At 36.2% G+C, this 20,380-nt stretch overlaps 1 pseudogene; it reads right to left on the minus strand.

Annotated features, from left to right (window-relative positions):
* Positions 1-1,189: 1,189 nt before the first annotated feature.
* On the minus strand, positions 1,190-3,786 carry LOC102997732 (poly(A) polymerase beta-like; annotated as a pseudogene).
* Positions 3,787-20,380: the final 16,594 nt, after the last annotated feature.

Genomic DNA, 20,380 nt, shown 5'->3' on the forward strand with positions numbered 1-20,380 from the left:
CTCTGAATGGTTGTGGAAACACTTTCCTAGAACCCTAGGTTTATAGTCTAAGAGCATTAGAAAAAGATTGTTTTCTATCATCCATGCTTAGAAATATGCTGGGGAAGACCTTTGATCACCTGACTTAGTCCTATGCCCACAATCATAGGCTAATTAACACGGTTATGTGTGTAAGTTTTGTAACCAGAAGAATGAATAGAAAAGCAGACACAATTTTCAGCAACTGTGGTAGTTATAATAAACATATTTTATTTCAAAGATATGTTCAGCATATTTTATAATTTTTGATTTTGAATATTATCTTTAGTCAACACATATTTATAAAATGTGTTGTATGTGATTCTTCCATTTATTTACTGCAACAGAAAGGATAAGTAATCCCTTTCTTCTGCTTCTTGGTACATTTAGTCCTACTGCGTAAGGAAACAGCAGAAAAAAGACATTACCTTATTTATCTTTGTTCTTCCTGTAGTGACTAGTGATAAAGCTCAGCATGAATGAATATGTAGTGACTGATGCTAAGGTCATCATGGCATAGTATTTAAAGATGTGTGCTGAAAAGTCTAGCAGGCCTGATTTTATTTTTTATTTTTTTTCCTGATACCAGTTTGTATTGCAAACTTTCCCCAACAATGCATCAAACATCAATCCAGTCCTGATGTCAGTCATGGTTACAAGTATAGCTGGAGGGTTTTTTTCCTCTTAAAGGGCAGGAGTCCTTTGAAATAGTTAGCGTAACTGTGGCTGACACATAAATAATCTGACACATTAATAACGGTACTTCTAGCTTCACATACTAACCTGGACTTCTGATCAAGATTAGCCCAATAAAGGAAGTCATCAAATAAGCCTAACAATTCTATTTTGAACTATATCTAGTTTGGTACCCTTCATCCTCCTCCTTTAGCATTTGAAGATAGCAGGCTGACTTGGTAGATACTGTTTATGGACGCTTGAGGTTGTTTTTCTCAGTTCAATCTGTTTCATTGAATTCTTGATAATAGAAATAAGATTTGCAGGGAGAGCAGGGGTACTGAGAAGGTCTGCACTGGATGGTCCCCGTGAGGCCAACAGAGAAGCTGCTGTCTGATTAGTTTCCAACTGAGTCACAGTTGTCTCTTGATGAGACAAGTTCGTCTTCTGTTCTGGTTTCCTTGGTCCTTTCTTCTTTGTAACGTGACAATGTCCTCTAGACTCCTATGATAGGATTAGCTATGTTTGCTGCTGTGCTCCCTGAAGGCCTGGGTGGATGGTTGACCAGATATGATGAGGAAACAACTCTGGTGACCATGGGCTTCGATGGTGGAGAAGTAGTTGGTTGTGGGGCAGTCTGAGGGATGCTTTTGCTGGACGCGCCCCTGGGCTGTCACTGGGATTTGCTTGTTGCAAGGAAACTTCGGGAACCTGTACGCTGGTCACAGATGCTGCCGTCACAGCTGGGGCAGGACTGCTTCTACCCTGAGCTCTGCCAGTCTCTGGGTCAGTCTTCATAGAGCCAGGAAGTGAAGACACAGACGTGCTGTCTTCACTGTCTACAGACAAGTAGAGGCTGCCATCATCCAAAGCTGTTAATCTGACACCTTCCGTCAGGTGTGTTTTCTTTTTCTGAAGCACATGATTAGGTAGTATTTGATGAAGTTCCTTTCTTCTTAAATGCATTGCAGCAGTTTTCATATCCATCTCAAACATCTTACTATTTATTGCTTGCCTATAAACTGTATCTGTGAAAGACTGGATATCATAGGTGAGATCAATACTGAGAACTTCAGAGTTTTCTGGCTTTTTTAACACTAACCCAATCACCCACATTGTACGAAATTCTTCCTTGTCAGGATTTTCCTTGGGTGCTGGAAACGACTGAGGAGTCACATGTGCCACTGTAATAAATTCATTCTTCTCCAAGTTTCCAACCAGGATTCGGATTTTTGATTCCACCAAGCCTGCCCATTTTAGATGTTGTTTTTCTGTTGGTGCACTTGCTAGAAGTACAATATAATGCTTGTACTTTTGAAAGAAGCTGGGAGCTTTAAAAACTTTGGACCACTTTGCCTTACTCAGCAAAATCTCTTGTGTGGTAGCAAGCCCTTGCTTACACTCCTCAATCATGACCATCCTTGTTGAAACAGACACGTGGTAAGTGGAGTTCTTCTGTGGGTACGCTGGTGTAATTATAGGCATGAGATGGTACCTATCGCTGGGGTTTACTCTCGGATCCCAGACAGGCAAATTAAGATTCCGTTTTTCAGGCTCTTTCAGTAGCACTGGATTTGGCCATTCCCATTCAGAAAACACCAAGAAAAATGTACATACAAGAGTTGATGCTATTGCATTTGGATAAAGCTGGCAAGTTCTTGCTCCTAGCATCGCCCAGGAAACACCTCCTAGGAAACCTAATATATTGTAATAGATATTGTGGCATTTGGCCCACAACTTGATGGCTCTCAGAGTTAATCTGAAGTTGTCAATGTTTGGTACCAGATGTAAAATCTCATCAGTTAGCCAGCAACCATTAAGACTTCTTATGCATCTAATATCTAAATTTTTAAGCAGACTGTCATCTCTTAGGTCCAAATCTTCCAGAATAGTCTGCAGTGCTAATCTTGCAAACAAAATAGCAATCTCTATCCCACTAAAACACAGTTTGATAACTGGTACAAATGCCTCCTCAACAGCCCTTAAAACCTTACTTCTTCATGTAGTTTCAATTTATCATAGAAGGAAGTGAAAAAGTCGCTTCGATCAACGTCTTGGTGCCACGCACAACGTGTCGATATCTGCACCTTTCATGTGCACCCTTAATCTATAAGAACGGAATGTAAAGATTTTCCCTCCAACATTTCCTTTTTTTTTTTCCAAGCATTTTTAAAATTTATTTATTTATTTATATCTTTTATTTTTGGCTATGTTGGGTCTTCGTTTCTGTGCGAGGGCTTTCTCCAGTTGCAGCGAGCGGGGGCTACTTTTCATCGCGGTGCGCGGGCCTCTCCCGTTGCGGAGCACAGGCTCCAGGCGCACAGGCTCAGTAGTTGTGGCTCACGGGCCTAGTTGCTCCGCGGCATGTGGGATCTTCCCAGACCAGGGCTCGAACCCGTGTCCCCTGCATTGGCAGGCAGATTCTTTTTTTTTTTTTTTTTTTTTTTTTAAAGGATTTTCTTTTATTTATTTATTTATTTATTTGTTTTTATTATTTTTGTCTGTATTGGGTCTTCGGTTCGTGCGAGGGCTTTCTCCAGTTGCGGCAAGCGGGGGCCACTCTTCATCGCGGTGCGGGGACCGCTCTTCATCGCGGTGCGCGGGCCTTTCTCTATCGCGGCCCCTCCCGTTGCGGGGCACAGGCTCCAGACGCGCAGGCTCAGCAATTGTGGCTCACGGGCCCAGTTGCTCCGTGGCATGTGGGATCTTCCCAGACCAGGGCTCGAACCCGTGTCCCCTGCATTAGCAGGCAGATTCTCAACCACTGCGCCACCAGGGAAGCCCGGCAGGCAGATTCTTAACCACTGCGCCACCAGGGAAGCCCCCAACATTTTCAATTACAGCTTGTGGAAGACTCTTGCTTTCACTGATTTCTCGTATCCATTCCTTTACCAGATTATTTTCTCCAAAATTAAAATCCTGCGCTACAGTTACTCTTCCTCTTCAAAAACCCTAAAGGGTTTCAATTAATTTCTGGGTGAGTACGCAGGCAGTCTCCCTGGGGGGTGCTAAACTGATGGGGGAGGGGATGCCATAGTGCTTGAGCAGCGGCGGCATCTGTTGTGATCCCGGGCTGGTCACCGGAAACAGCATCACCTCTAGCGCCGGCCCCGCCACCGCGACCTCCGCAGCCGCAGCCCGGGTCATGATCCGCTGAGGCGGGAGGCGCGGGGCTCCTACCAGCCCAGGTCCGACCCGCTCCCGCCGCTTCGAGCGCCTCTCCGCCATCCGCTCGGCCCCAACATGGCGCCGGGGCCCTCGCCGCTGCGTTCTAGCAGGCCTGATTTTAAATGCTAGCTACGCCGCAAACTACCTGGGTATAATTAGGAAATACTAATGAAAGTATTCAGAGGTTCTCTTATGCCACGATGTGTTCCACACACTTGGGATATGTAGGAACTAGGGGTTAACTTGTCCAAAGTGGATACTCTGCAGGTCGGTCTCCTACAAATGTCCACGGAAGCCAACCATTGTTCTGAGGGAGCCAAGCCTGGATGAGGCTGCGATGGAGGATCATGAAAGTGGCCTGACATGTTATGCAGATGCAAGACAAGGCTTGGGACCTAGCCTCCAGATTACGCCATGACGGTTGCCCACACTGAGCATATATGCTCAGCATACATAGTTCCTCCAACTATGTGTGCTGAGCTGGGAGATCGGGACTGGAGCCAAGCGCCTGCGCACTGGAGTGCTGTTCAATCCCAACCCTAATCAGGCCAGGGAAGGGATGATGATTTCTTAATCACGCAGTCTAAATAACCCCACAGTCTAAGGGTTTGGTCCTTCTGCCAGAGGACAACTGTTCCTGCTCTATTTCTAGGCTCTAACCCAAAAAATAAGTGGTTACAGGGGATCCACACTTCTGCCATTGGCCCAGACTCATAGTTTACCCCCAAAATTGTTCCATCAACTCGACCCTGATGTGTGTGTTTGTTCTCTGACATCTATGTGACCTTGTTCACTTGATATTATATTCACAGTTGTTTTTGTTCATTTTTCAAAATACTTTTCTACAGGTAAACCCACCACCCAGCATTCTAGCTTCCCTCCAAGGCTACACAAACTTTCTCTTCTGTCCAAAATATCCTTTACCTTTGCTCAGTAAACACCTATTCCTTAGAACCCAGGTCAGTTGTCACTTTCCCTTTATGCTTTACCTTATTTCCCTGACAGAAATAGATGGAGCTAATTGCTGTAATTTGTAACAGTTTTGTAGTTTTTATGTATTTTTAGAGAAGAATATAAAAATTATAATTTTAATTATTTGTTTGCATGATTTGCCTCCTGGAGCAAAATATGTTTTTCAAGGGCAGGCAGCATTCATCTTTTTATCCCTATTTCTTAGCAACATGTCCAAACTAGAATAGACATTTGATAAATTTGTGGGAATGGAAATTGGCATGAAAACACCACTCAAAATCCACTGTGACAGAAATAACCAAAATATTTAGATAATAAAGTTCAAAGCTACATTTCGAATGAAAATAATGCCACCATCTGGCTCATCTCAAAGAAAAAAGAAAAGCAATCTCTCAGAGTACTGATTACAAAGTCAAAATGCGTTTGGTAACTGAGAGAAATAAAAACTTTACCAGTAACATTTCCTTAAATTGTCACTCATTATTTTAAAATGGCATTGGAAAACTTGAGCTTGAAAAACTATCTGGTTAAATTTTCATGGTAGTTGACAGACCATCTGAGTATACTGAATAAATGGCCTCACTTGGTCACAATACCTGACCCATTGTTTTAAACCAGTACCTGTAATTCCTGTCACTTGTATCATTTATTTAGTTATATATTTGCATCTTCTTCAGAAGTAGGTAGCTTAATAACAATGATTGATTTAAAAATATGATTTTTATCCTCTCATTTATCCAGGAAAACATCTCCCTGAAATTTGTAACTTGCAATTATATCTTAAGTGAGTGTCATATCTTGTACTCTATACCACATATTTTATTTTTCATAAAGAGTTATCTTTCTTCTCCACCACACTGCATATTTTTAGATCATTGATAACAATTTACAAATATATTAGACATTTAGATTTCTCATTTTGGAATGTAGGTATGAGATCCAAGCAAATAGAATAAATGGAAATTGTCCTTTTTCAAATGGCAATAATTATATAAATAGATATGCAGTGAAAGTACATCAGGTGGGAGGAAAGCCCAGAGGGAAGGCAGCTGCCCAGTATTCCTGAGGGGCCCTTGAATGCAGGGAATACGTGCACCAAGTGTGCTAAGAGTGCACATTTTCAACAACAGAGATACTGCATTTAGACTGAAATTAAAATAAGCACAAGAGGAACTTCCCTGGTGGTCCAGTGGTAAAGAATCCACCTTCCAATGCAGGGGACGCGGGTTCGATCCCTGGTGGGGGAACTAAGATCCCACACGCCACAGGGCAACTAAGCCCGTGCACCACAACTACTGACCCCAGGCGCCTCAACTAGAGCCCACGTGCCGCAAACTATAGAGCCCACATGCCCTGAAGCTTGTGCGCCACAACTAGAGAGAGAAAAAAACCCTGCACACCACAATGAGACAGAAGCCCGCGCACCGCAACGAAAGATCTTGCATGCCTCAACGAAGATTCCGCATGCCACAACTAAGACCCAATGCAGCCAAAAATAAATAAAATAAAATAAGCACAAGAAAACAAACAAGAGCAAAGCTTCCTAGAGAAAACTCACCTCTGTCTGATTAATTTTGGAATGAGCATATAAATTCACAATGAATTTTTAAACCAAATATCTCATGGTACATTTTAGTTAAACTGAAAACAAACAAACCAATTGATTTTATTACCTAAATCATAGACATCTCTATGCTTCCAAAATGTTATCTTAGTTGGAAACTTTCTAAAGAGATCTGAAGAGAGCATAAAACTTAAAAAAAAAGTCAAAAACGTTTTATAGATTTTCTTAAAAACAGTATCTTCTTCACTTTAGTTAGAAATGGACAAGGAAGCAAGTCTCTTTCTGTGTACACTTCATCATTAGGAAATAAATTTCATGCCAATCCCACAAAACACTTGCTAAGCATGAGTTAACATGAAGGATCAGATTGTCAAATCAGACTCACAAAAATCAGAGATCTTATTCAGTTTTAGCCTTTATTAATAATTTCAAGTAAATAGGCTTTTAAGTGTCATGAGTGATCAAGGGTGAGGTATAGGAATTTTTAGTGTGCCTTTCTACCTACAACAGATGCACCCTCTTGCCCAAGTAAAAGTTGAGGTCTCAAGTTAGGAAAGTGTACAATCTCCTCACAGTCAGGACCAGATTCAGTTACAAAATACCTCCATTTTCTATTCAGATAGTTATACAGCTTATGTGACATTTTCCATAGAGCCATGCTTAATTCACCCATAGATTCCAAGTGTGTTTGTCTTAAGTAATCTTAGATCATGGACATCTGACATTCAGTATATTTATAGAATATAAATCTATATTTATATATATATAGCATATCTTTTAAAGATATTATATAGCATATCTTTTGTGCTATAGAAAGACTCCTTTGCATTAATTTGTTTGCCAAAAGGTCAGTTATTACTATGTTCATAAGGAGATTAGACCAGGATCACCTACCTGCCTTCTTTCCTCCTTGAATTTGCCCCCCTCCACCTCAGGAATAAGAGCAAAATTGATTGCAAGCAGCTCCTCGACTCGTTTCTTCTTAGCATGCATTGAACTAATTTAGTTCTAATTAACAGCAAATCATTAACTTTCCCTGGTCACCTACTTGACTTGGACATTGGATAAGCCCATATAAGGGACTTATTAGTAGGAATTTCAGGTACCAACAAGCAGCAGTGAATCACTGGATATATTGGTGGTAAACTTCTAACATTAAGCAACCAATTGCAAATACGGTAAGGTACAAAATATCCTTCCCTTCACTGTGAACTCCTCAAGAATCTGGTATTTAGGAGGAGCATGGTAAATATTTGTCAAATTAGATTTTTTAATGCAGAAACATCTCTGATTTTTGAAACAGAAAACTTCAATTTAGAGATTCAATTTAGCTTTCCTATATTCTAATTTAAACCTCTAAAAAGTTTTTAATCACATCATTTCAGAATACACAAGATAAATTTAACAAGTTTCAGCACTATCAAACTTTGTTTTTTAGCTCTAATGAAAATATATATAAATCCTTCTTGAGTAGCAGATAAAAATAAATAAAGCTGGCAGAAAAAATAATGTTGTTTTCAAGCTTTCAAAACCATGTTACATAAATAAATAACAGTAGTAAAATATATACTCTGTAATAAAAAATAAATATACCTAACAGGACTGTTTAATTGACTCCTACTGTCTTTTATTAAATAGCAAAATGTTAGCCACAATCAGTCAACTTGAAACCAGTAGGTTTAATTTACTAAAAAATAAATGTTACTATCATCATATTTGTTAACTTTTTAAACAAATCTGTATAAATTTCCTTAAAAAATCACTTTTTTTTCATAATTTGTCTGCTGCTTTGTAGAAACAAAAACACTAAAAAGGTTCATCAACCCAAATGTCATTAAAAATGAATTTTAAAAAATTACTCACCTTCTCAAACTAACCATTGAAAGTCAGAGCACCAATAAATCAAATGCGTAATGTGAGTTACTAGAATCAGATGTGTCAAATTAAATTTGAGGTAAATTAATAGAAAATATTCCCACTAGTGTATGAGTTTTTCATAAGTATAAATGAAAATAAGTAATTTTATGCATAATGATGATTAATATCAACCTATTTTACTTTTGTCTTTATTAAATGTGTTAAAATATCTATATTCTCATTGCAGTGGAACTCCTCACATTATGTGGTAATTGAAGAATGAGTAAACGTTTTTAGAAAGAATTTATCATGCAAATTTTGGGGAGGAAAATGTCTTAAATACCAATTTTTTCACCATTATTTTGTATTTGTTCACTTTTTTGCTTTGGGGGGATTTCCAGGGAAACCCAGATGAGAAACAGTAGACAATAAGCTCCTTATAGTCACTAATTTTGGTGTCAATGTGAAAATTTGCATTTTCCTTAGTTGAGCTAATGTATTATTGTGAAACCTTGTAAATATTCAGAGTTGATTTTGTCTTCACCGATTTAGGAGTAACCATTAGAATGTCAAGATTGCAGAATTTATCTACAACAAAAAGTTGTGATCTTCTTTATCTTAATTTAACTATTCATTATTTTCATTTGTATTTAGATATGTTCTAGATATGCTACTCTCAAATAATAGACCATTTTACTGCCCCTTTAATAATATTTATAGTGTACTTTTATAATAAATGTATTGTATTTACATTTTATAATATGTATAATATATTTATTTATTATATTTATAATCTAATTATATTCTATGTAATATATGATATATGATGTATAAAATAATATATAGTTATAATACAATAAATATTTTCTATAAAATTATATTTATTATATATAGTATAAAGTAATATTTAGAGGGTATTTTTATTTGTATAATAGTATTTATTTGTTTAGTAGTTTTATTCATATAACTATTTACCTATATGTGAAATGCTTCTATATAGTAACTTTTAACTTTTAACTATTGTGTATGTGTTGAGAGAGAGAATTCTTTATGTATTCAGCCATAATAAAACACAGCGCTTACCTTTTAAAAATTAGCAGAAGACTGTAAAATTTTCTTTAATATTTTTATACTGTGTTCAAAATGATTATAAAGATTACTGTGAAGATGAACACGTTGACTTATGTTGTAGATATGTACTCTACTTTTTTTCAACTTTCTTTTGATATTAGAAGACCACAGAGATATAATATTTAACTTTAAGTTGACTCTGAGAAATTTTTCAGTCTATTGTTTAATATCACAGGACATTTTTGTGATGGAATGGCCTGATGATCCATGTAGCCAATTACATTATAATTTGCATTTGGGAAATTCAAGTAGGCTTCTTTTATTTATAATTTGCTTAGCTTTGAAAATATATTATTAAAGGTTATATTATTATTAATAAAATAAATATGTTGTTAAAGGTTTTAGAGGAGAATTATCTAAAAGAGAACAAAAATTGCATTCATAATGTAAGATGTCTGTGCTGAAAAAAGCAACATATGTTTGGATAGAAACCACAATACCTGATAAGCTGCTTGTTAAGTATAGTTCTAACATATATTTAAGTATAAAAATGTGCCAAGAACAATGGTTCTTTTATTTTTGAGGACGTATTTCTCTGGAATGCCAATTTTTTTGAAGTTTTAATAAATCACTTGAAAATGAAGTGATGAGGCATACATATATTAAACATGGCCATAATGAACACTTAAAATATTTACAAAGATATTTTGAAACTCCTTTTTGTTTACTCACCACTGTTTGGAAACCATTGATATAAGGGACACCATTAGGGTTGACATACAAGCAAGTGGAATACATGACCACGTACCTAATCTATTTTAGATGTCCTCATGGTTTAAAAAGTAATAATAATTCTGGAAACTTAATAGCTAGAAGTTTGTTTCTTAAATCTAAGTTTTTATACCAGACTAAAAGGAAACATACCTTAGTCAAATCACACTTGAAGTTTTCTGTGGAAGAAACTAGAAAGATAGAAAATTAGGATACACATGTTTTCTGGGTGGGGCTTAATAACTGTACTTAGGTTTTGGCTTTTATGGAAATATTAACTTGTAAAGTTGATAACACAGAATATTGTTTCACCACAAACAAATTGTCCCTCCAACAGGCTGAAAGTTTATGTTATTTCCTTACAGTTATTCCTTTCTTCCCCATCATTAGTTACCTCCATTAACTGAGAATATAATCCCACCCCATTGCTGTTGGGTGTATCCACACGATTTGCTTTAGCCAATGGAATGTGGGGAGAAGAGACAAAGTGCTAGTACCAAGATGAACGTTTAATAGGCATCACCTTTTCCCACTTGCCCCTGTAGTGATTCTGCAATCTGCTCTGAGAATGCTTGTGCTGGGAAGTCATTGGTCTAAGGAGAACAAAGACACTTGGAAGACACCTGAACCTAATCACCACCCCTGCTGCTCACCAATTCATGGGTAAGAAAACATTAATTTTTTTCATTATCAGCCAATGAGACTTTGGGGTTGTTACTAATTGAATTCTAATCAATTTTTCCTACAACTCAATTAACCAGTCATAGTAATATATTATTCTATCTGTATTTGAATATAGATATGCTAGAAAACTTAGTGTGTTGATATTTTTTTCTGTAAGGAAAATCTGAGTCATGGTCTATGCATTCCTCTGCTGCTTTTGCCTTCATACACCGAGAATTTACACATCTATGTCTGCAGTGTCATGTTGATCCCTTTCAAAGATTTACCAACCTATGCATACTTTTTCCTACCCTTGCATCTGGAAAATATTTCTGTTTTTGTTTGCTATAAACTCTAACCTATACAGGGCTCTTCACAGTATGGTTCTAACCTATAATTCCATGCTAATCTTTGTTCTCTCCAGTACACGTAATGCAGGTCAGTGAAGAATACCCTAAGGTGTCCAAAATTTCTGACAGCTGTGCTTTTATTTATATGTTATTTTTCTACCTGGGAATCATTCCATGTTCTAGCTTTTGTATTCCCCATTCTTCATTCTTGCCCCAGAACCAAGATGCTGAAGATCTTGAATTGAACTAGTTGTAACAGGTTCTAACTGAAAAAGAGAATGCCAACTCAGAAAATAGTATATATAAAAAGGGAGCAGAAACTATTTTCCTCTTTTGTTTCCTTTTGTAAAGAAAAAATCAAAGAAAATGGAAGATGATTATTTGAAAGATGCCAAAACTATAAAAAGATACTAAAAATTCTGGTTTATAAAAAAAAAAAAGATACAAAGAAAAAGATATCAAAGCAGATATCCTCAAAACTTCATTGATGGTGCAAGAGAAAATAGGTCACTCCTGTGTGCAGCCCAAAGCCAAGAAAGAAAACCATAACCCATTGTTGAGATGTTATTTTAAAGATCAAATACAAGCTATTATATTCTAGAAAATTCTAAAATTTTATTTTAATGTCTGTCATTGTACATTTATTTATTTTTCTTTATATTAATGGTCATTATTCAGAACAAATTGGTTTTAATATTCATGTTTAAGATTGAGAATAGAGGGGCTTCCCTGGTGCTGCAGTGGTTAAGAATCCACCTGCCAATGCAGGGGACACGGGTTCAAGCCCTGGTCCAGAAAGGTCCCACATACTATGGAGCAACTAAGCCCATGCACCACAACTACTGAGCCTGAGCCCTAGAGCCCGCGAGCCCCAACTACTGAGCCTGCATGCCACAACTACTGAAGCCCGTGTGCCTAGAGCCCATGCTCCACAGCAAGAGAAGCCACCGCAGTGAGAAGCCTGTGCACTGCAATGACGAGTAGCCCCTGCTTGCCACAACTAGAGAGAGCCCGCATGGAGCAACAAGCCCCAAAGCAGCCAAAAATAAATAAATAAAATAAATAAATTTATTTTAAAAAAAAGATTGAGAATAGAAAAAAATTAACTAAGGAATATCTGCTCGTTAAGAGTGATATATTTCATGAATTTCGCACATTTGTTGTGGTTATGACAATAAAAGTAGACTAGTACAGTTTTGCACATAATGAAAATTATATATTTGTTTTATAATGTTCTTTATGCAGATAAGAGAATATATCTGCACAAATGACATTTTTACTGGTGTTGAAAAAGATATATTTGCCTCATTCTAGAATTTAAATAATACAAATTATATAATCACTACTTATATTGAAACAAATGCTCTTTAAATTTTCCTTTCTTAACCCTTATCTTTATCTATACATATAATTTTTAAGTTTATAAGTTAAATATGTATGAAGAAATTGTAACTTTTTTTAAAAATGCATTTTAATCTTCATTAGACTGTAACAAAGAGAGCAATTTAAAAACAAAGTTCTAGGGCTTCCCTGGTGGCGCAGTGGTTGAGAATCCGCCTGCCAATGCAAGGGACACGGGTTCGAGCCCTGGTCTGGGAAGATCCCACATGCCGCGGAGCAACTAGGCCCGTGAGCCACAACTACTGAGCCTGCGCGTCTGGAGCCTGTGCTCCGCAACAAGAGAGGCCGCGATAATGAGAGGCCCGCGCGCCGCGATGAAGAGTGGCCCCCACTTGCCGCAACTAGAGAAAGCCCTCGCACAGAAACTAAGACCCAGCACAGCCATAAATAAATAAAAATAAAATTTTTTTAAAAAATTCTAAAACTTTTATTTTTGGTAAACTAAAGAAACATAATATTCTGTGCAAGAGGACTTGAAGTTTATATGATGAGATTCTATTAAAATAAGCTCAAAGAAAGGTAAAGGTTGACCTCAAGAAAACTTGACAGGATTATATGGAGGAACACATATCATTCTGATATTTTATAGGCTAAAAGCTTCAATAAAACATGAGATGTTATTTAAAAATATATTCATAGAAAAAATCATATATTTCAGAAATTGAGAGAAATTGTTTGGTATTGTACAATTTTCAAAAGCCAATGTATTTTAGAAACTGATTACATTTCTCAGTTTAGTAACCTTAACAAAACACATGGTAATAGACCCCCAAATCAGTCTAACCATATTCACATTAAGTCCACAGGTAAATTAAAATTGCCAACAGTTTTGAGCACTTGCTAAATCCTAGGAGCTATGGTAAGGATATTATAGGATAGCATCACTTAGTCATCACAATGTTCCTATTAAAAGATATTATAATTGTATTCCTAAGGAAACTGAAGCTTAGGTCATCACTTACCTACAGTCTCAAAGTGATGGACCTGGAATTTAAAACCACATCTATTTAGGTCCACGTTAAGAATTTATATTTTAACATTTGTTCATTTACACTCTATTATTCTTTCATTCTATTAAAGTGAACTCAAAGAAATATTCCTTGAGCCATGTCTATGTTCCAGGAACAGTTCTGGGTGACATAACAGTGAACAAAGCAGAAAAACACTTGGCCTTCTCAGTAAAATATGTCAGAAAAAGCTAAAGAGAAAACTAAAATGGGGAAGGAGGAAAGGAATTATGGGGTTGGGGGATTTGTAGTTTTAGAGAGTGGCTAGTGAAGTCCTAACTGAAAAGAAATGGATGCATAAAGCCTGGAGATGGCCAGGGAAGAGGTCCTGTGAGTATTCCAGGGAGAGTATTCCAGGCAGGAGGGAAGAGTGCATTAAAGCTTTGAGCATGGCTGGTGTGTTCAAGGAACAGAAAGAGGATGGTGCGGTTGGAGCACAGGAAACAAGAGAGGAGCAATAGGAGACATGTTCAGAGAAATAATTAGGGGCCAACCATGTACATCCCCCTAGTTGATGATGTTATATCTGTTTTACTCAGAATGATTTACGGAGCATTGAAGAATTTTAAGCAGAGGACTGACATGAACTGGCTTCCATTTATAATACTAGGATCATTGTGGCTGAAGTGTTGAGAATAAACTGAAGGGGAGCACATACAAATGGAGGGAGACTAAACAAAGTGTTCAAGTTCAAGTAAAGCAGCTAGGGAAGTATTGAAATATCAAAGGGGAGAGAAATGATTTGCATTAGATTTAAGGACATGAAGAAAACTGGAGAAATTTTTATTAAATATTTAGAACATAAAGATCAACAGCATATTGTGATGGGTTACATATGAAGCATCAAAGAGGAGAGGCGAGTGTTAAGGATGTACTTGACTTCTAGGTTTCTGTTTGTGAAGTAAAAATGAAATGCAAAAGGAGAAAGCTGGTTCCTTGCATTATCCATTCCCTTTTACATAAATATGGGAAAAGGGCTATAGATTGAAGGGGAAACAACAAATATAGTTCTAAACAGTCAGACAGTGATAGTTTTAAAACATGCAGAGTAAATGTCGAGTTGTCAGGTCTTCGCTTATAGGAAGAGTATTGAATGGATATAATAATTTATGATTGATTTGACTACAGATGATAAAGCCATGGATACAGATGAGATCACCTGAGGAGAAAATATAAAACAAGAGAACCCGATCCAAGGAGGTATTGCAATATTTACTGTCATGCTACAGATAGGGCTAGAGTGGAGACAAACAGAGAGAATCAATGTGTAACTGCATTTTCTATGAAAGCAGTGTGTCATCCAGGGAAGCATACGATATCCTGGCAGGATCACACTAACTTTTCCTAATTTACAGCACATACGCCTGGAGGCATGAGTAGACCACAGGCCAGACAGAGCATACAACAATTGGAATTATACTACCGGCAGAGTATCAAAAGCATTCAAAATCAGCTGAATAGGGAAGAATCAGGCTTATGCAGTGACTGACAAAGTGGTTCGGGTTTTTCCTGATGCACCAAAAAGGAGGTTGGGCTTCACTCGGAAACAGACACAAGGGTAGCTGGCAAGGAAGCCAGGTCAGTCATAAAGCTAAATGCAGAAACCTTGTTCCCCGGGCAGCCACCTCCTTAACACAGAGAATAAACTATGCAGAAATGAAATTCCTCTGCTGGAACTGCCCAGAGCTCTGGTTCCCTTGCCGTTAGAGTCATTCTGTTAAACTGCTGTATAGAAAATGTAAATTTATGCCTACAAGCCGTCCAGCTTAACGTCTGAGGAGAGTACTAAAACAGCAACTAGGTAAACAGTGAGGAAATTTCAACAAGAATACACCATCACTAATTACTAATATATCCAACATGAGGTATACATATATATATATAAATTCAAGAGAAAATAAGAAATTGAAAAAATAAAGTAGGAAAAGAGGAAGGAAGAAAGGATAAACATATTTTAGTCTATAAAAAATACTGTAAAATAAAAGGAAGTAAACATAGTCTGTAATCTTTTGTGTAGAATAATTGCAAAAAATTGCCAAAAATTATTCCTATCCCTGTATCCCTACCCTGGTTAGAGAATTTTGAGAGCTCTCTCAGTCTGACTCTCTTTGCTTTCCAATGGGACATCAGCAAATAAGGTTCAAGCTCTTAAAAAGTAATTATGCTTTAGGGTTTATCCTCTCTTGAAACCTAGCTGCCCTGTAAGAAGTATGGGCTAGCCAGATGCATAGGAGAGACAAGTGGTCCTAGTCACCCACTTGGCCACAGCCTACAGCCAACCAACTGCAAGTCATGTGGCTAAGGCCACCTAAGACTAACCAGCTGAGCGGAATCAGCCTAAATCAACTGAGCTTGACTCATAACCAAAGAAATGCCCAGCAGAATCATGCACTAAATAAATTGTTGTTGTTTTAAACCACTCAGTTTTGAAGTGATTTATGTGAAATAAAACTAATTGGTATAGATATTTATGTTTCAAAAAATGATCTGATAAAGATTCAAAAAGTATATAACCAACCTTAACTCTGATTATGTGTTTACCTATGATTATGATCCAGTTGATACAGATCTGAGTCAAATGAGATAAAACTGGGACTCATGGCTTATCAAGAAGGGTGGAGAGATTTTTTTAAAACCATTGACACTAAACTATAAATAGTTTTTAAACAAGTTGAAAATTTAATAAATAACTCTTGCAAACTAAGGAATTCAACAATAAGAACATGAAAACAGTTAATAATGAGTCTGAAATCCCATATTATGCTAATAAAAATAGAAAATAGGATATGAGCAAGAAAAAAAAGAAATAGGATGCTTAATGTCTTAATTTATACCATAGATGCTCAGGATACCTTTTTGTTGTAACACTATTAAAATATATAGGATAAATTATCTGTTTATTAGGTACTATTACTAGTATACTTAAAAATAGGATGAGAAACTTAAAGCATGCAGAGTAAATGTAAACTATATGTAAAAACAGACATGCAAATTATGTGATAACAAATGAGATTTAAAAAGTCAGTTTTTATAAAATATATAAAAGGAATAAAATCAACGTTGAAAGACAAGGCCTCACAAATTAGCTGAAGCAGATCCACATATTATTATTACCCACTTAGAACAAATTGGATGCTAAAGATTAAATATAAAATAACAGAAAATACATACTAGAGAAATGCAACTAAAGGACATTTGGGTATCTCCACTACTGCCACAAGAAAAAAAAATTAAAGGTAAAACTCATTAAAAGGTACCACTGTTTGATTTTTATAGAGGGTATAATCTATAATATAATGCCATAAACTTTCACAAGCTAAGTAAAGAATTGACAGAATGACAGTGAACAGCTAACAAATAATAACCTTAGAAATATAACAAAAGTTAACATAAATTCTGTGGTACGAGATTTTATCACACTTCCTCCCTCTGGATAAATAAGTTAATATCTAAATAAATAATAAGTCACTGATTCTGAATTATTCAGATAAATATTTGTTTTTGTATCAAATTCTAAATCTTTCCAGAGAGAATAACTGCTTTGTAAATATCCTTAAGCAATTTACAAAAATAATATCTGTTTTAGGCTATTAAACTCAACCATTTCAGATAGCGGAAAATGCATAGGTTGTTTTTTGTAATTAGAGTGTGTTAACATTAAAATTATTATTAAAGGTATCAAGAGAAAAAACCCAACCACCTGAAAATATTTTAACTCTTTTAAATAATATTTCTGACCAACTCCCCCCCACACCACAAAATTGTAATTGTGTATTTACAAGAAATAATGGCATGTCAAAATTTCTGGTATGAATCCAAAGCTATATTAAAAACTGCTCAGTTAAAAATACTTTCATCTTTGAATTAGAAGGAATACATACTTAAAGTTAACCAATTAATTCAATGATTAGAACAATAAAGAAGTCAAATAATATTTAGTAAACATAAACACCCAGATGGAAGAAGGACAAATGGCTCTTCAGACCCTAGTCAGTGAATAAAAAGAGAAAAGGAAGGAGCCTCTTCCTTCTCACAAATCTCCTTCATCCATAACATTTCCAAGTTCATCTCTTTTACAAGGTGGATTTCCCTATAGCATTTCATCTGAACAAATTTCAAAGACTAAAAATTGTTTAGAAAAGACTGATTTAGAGCAATGTTACTTGTGAATATTGATGTTTTAATTAAAAGGCAATTAGATACAAAAATGAAACAATATTATATCAGCAAGAGATCATGGTAACAGTACTACAATAGCTTACTATTACAAAATCTAAAAATAGAATGTAAAAGTTTTATTAGTCAAAGGTCCAACAAGAGACAAAAATTATCTTCATGGACATAAAAATGAATTTAATAAAATTCACCATGTGTAGTGATTTAAAAAAACACTTTATGTTGAATAAGACTACAAATGATTTTAAAGTAGCATAGGAATAAGACAAAAATTTTGTACCATTACTACTATTTAAAATAGTATTAACTACTAAAATAGTTAGTGCAAATGGAGGAGAAAAAGTAGCAATCAGTGTAAATGTTGAAAAGAAGAAAATAAAATTATTATCCTGTACAGATTTCAACAGTGTCTCTTAAAAAAAAACACAAGAATATCAATTGTAAAACCAAGGAACCAGATTAAGAGTTGAGTTTTAAAATAGATTTTAAACAACTAATAGCTACAGCTCTCAGCATAAACACCATAGTTTTAAAATACTCATAGGAAATTTTGGATTATATACAATAGCATTACAATTCCTATATATACATTTATAAAGAAACAATAGAACCAATAAAATGAAAACAATAAAATTGTACTAGGGTTAATAAAAGAATTCTTAAATTAACATCAGAAATTTCATGATTCTGCTTTGGAAAATTAAATATCCTATAGATACCAACAGTCTTCAAAATAAGCTACATGTAATTCCAATCATCTTTTTTTGCACCTAACAACATGAAACTTTTTGTATGTGTGTGTGTATGTACATGCACATGTATGTATGCACAAGACACATTTTAATTAAGTTTATAAAGTATGGATTACATTTATTAGCACATTTTTAGGTCACACGGTTTACAAAATAATAACTGATCAGTTGCCTATCATGAAGCCTACTAATGCAGCTTCTAGTTACAAAATTCTTTTCTTTTATGTATTACTAATGTCAAACCTAAAATGTAGCTGCTGTTTCATAAAACATAAACCCAAGGTCTCCATCTCAGTAAATTTTCGAAGTTAAATGTAAATAAAAACTGGATAACAATAAAAATCTTAGTTTGGGAACATAGTTAAAGTTGAGGTCAATATTAGGAATTAAAAATGAGAATGTTGGGGCTTCCCTGGTGGCGCAGTGGTTGAGGGTCTGCCTGCCAATGCAGGGGGCACGGGTTCGGGCCCTGGTCTGGGAGGATCCCGCGTGCCGCAGAGCGGCTGGGCCCGTGAGCCGCAATTGCTGAGCCTGCGCATCTGGGGCCTGCGCTCCGCAACAGGGGAGGCCGTGATGGTGGGGGGCCCGCGCACCGCGGTGGGGAGTGGTCCCCGCTTGCCGCGGCTGGGGAGGGCCCTCGCACAGAAGCGAGGACCCAACCCAGCCATAAATAAAATAAATAAATAAATAATTTTTTTAAAAAAAATTTTAAAAAAAATGAGAATGTTAATGTTTAATATAAATGCAATTATTGTAGATTCAAAGAGCTTATTATTAATCTAAATAGTACAGATAGTCTTGCAAGTGGAGAAATGTATCTGATAAAGACAATATTTCAGTTCCTTTATTGATTAGGTAACCTTTTCTTACCAGTCTCTTTTCACTATTTCCTAGCTACACCAATTCAAAGCAACTTTAACTCTTTCTTCATAAAGGTAGTCTAAGAATGATTAACCATAATAGATTGATATAATGAGAATGATGCTGTCACAGCAGCTACACAACCTGGTTGCTGGAAGCAACTTTAGCTTTGGGAACCTCCATACACTAAACTGACTCTGAGATGTATATGGACTATCTTAAGTGCTATGTGGATTTCACAGCTATGTGTTTTCTGAGAATACACCTAGATTTATGAATTTACTTATCTTTGTCCTGTGGGTACTGAGTATCTTTATGTAGTTCTCAAAGACCATTAAGCAATTTAACAAACCTAATTAAGCAAAATGTTCTCTGTACTGAAATGACTAAATGCATCACATTAATGGTCATAAACTCAAATACCTGGCTCCACCAGGAAGTAGCATAAAGGAGTGAAAGGGCAGGAGTAACAGTGAACAGGACAGCATATGCTTTCTCAAGACGGGCAGCGGCCACTGAGCTTTGGGTCATTGTTGCTTTGGGTGCTTGCAGCTCCTTCATTTTTCATATGAAATCTCCCTGTTTTTAATTATTAGAAATTGTTCAATTTCATTAAAACAGTGTGAAGGCCGAGTGCACAACATTTGGTATGAGAATTATTTGTCATAATTTCAGTTTCACCTACAAAGATATCAGTAAAACGGTAGGCATTTTTAGTACAATAACAAAGTGATAGAACTTGGGATGTGACTCCTAAAATCTCTAGGGCACAGAAGAAACATTAAAATATACAATGATATATAACAAGCAGTAAACACGTCAAGAGAATAAAGAATAAGCAGAGCTTCCAGAAAAGGTGCCAAAGTAAATATGAGAGTCATCCTGATGTCTCATCTTACGACTCAAACTACAGACATTGCTGTGATTACACACATTCCAGGGTCAGGAAGAGAAAGAGAACAAGCTGGTTTCACAACATCCTGTGACAATAGCCTGCTTTCTAGTGTATCTTTCCCTTAGATCTCTGGGAAGAAATTTCACACAACTCTCTTGTGTGCATGTGCCTGAAGCAAG

The sequence above is a fragment of the Balaenoptera acutorostrata genome, chromosome 14, assembly GCF_949987535.1.
Source record: "Balaenoptera acutorostrata chromosome 14, mBalAcu1.1, whole genome shotgun sequence".
Classification (NCBI taxonomy): Eukaryota; Metazoa; Chordata; class Mammalia; order Artiodactyla; family Balaenopteridae; genus Balaenoptera; species Balaenoptera acutorostrata.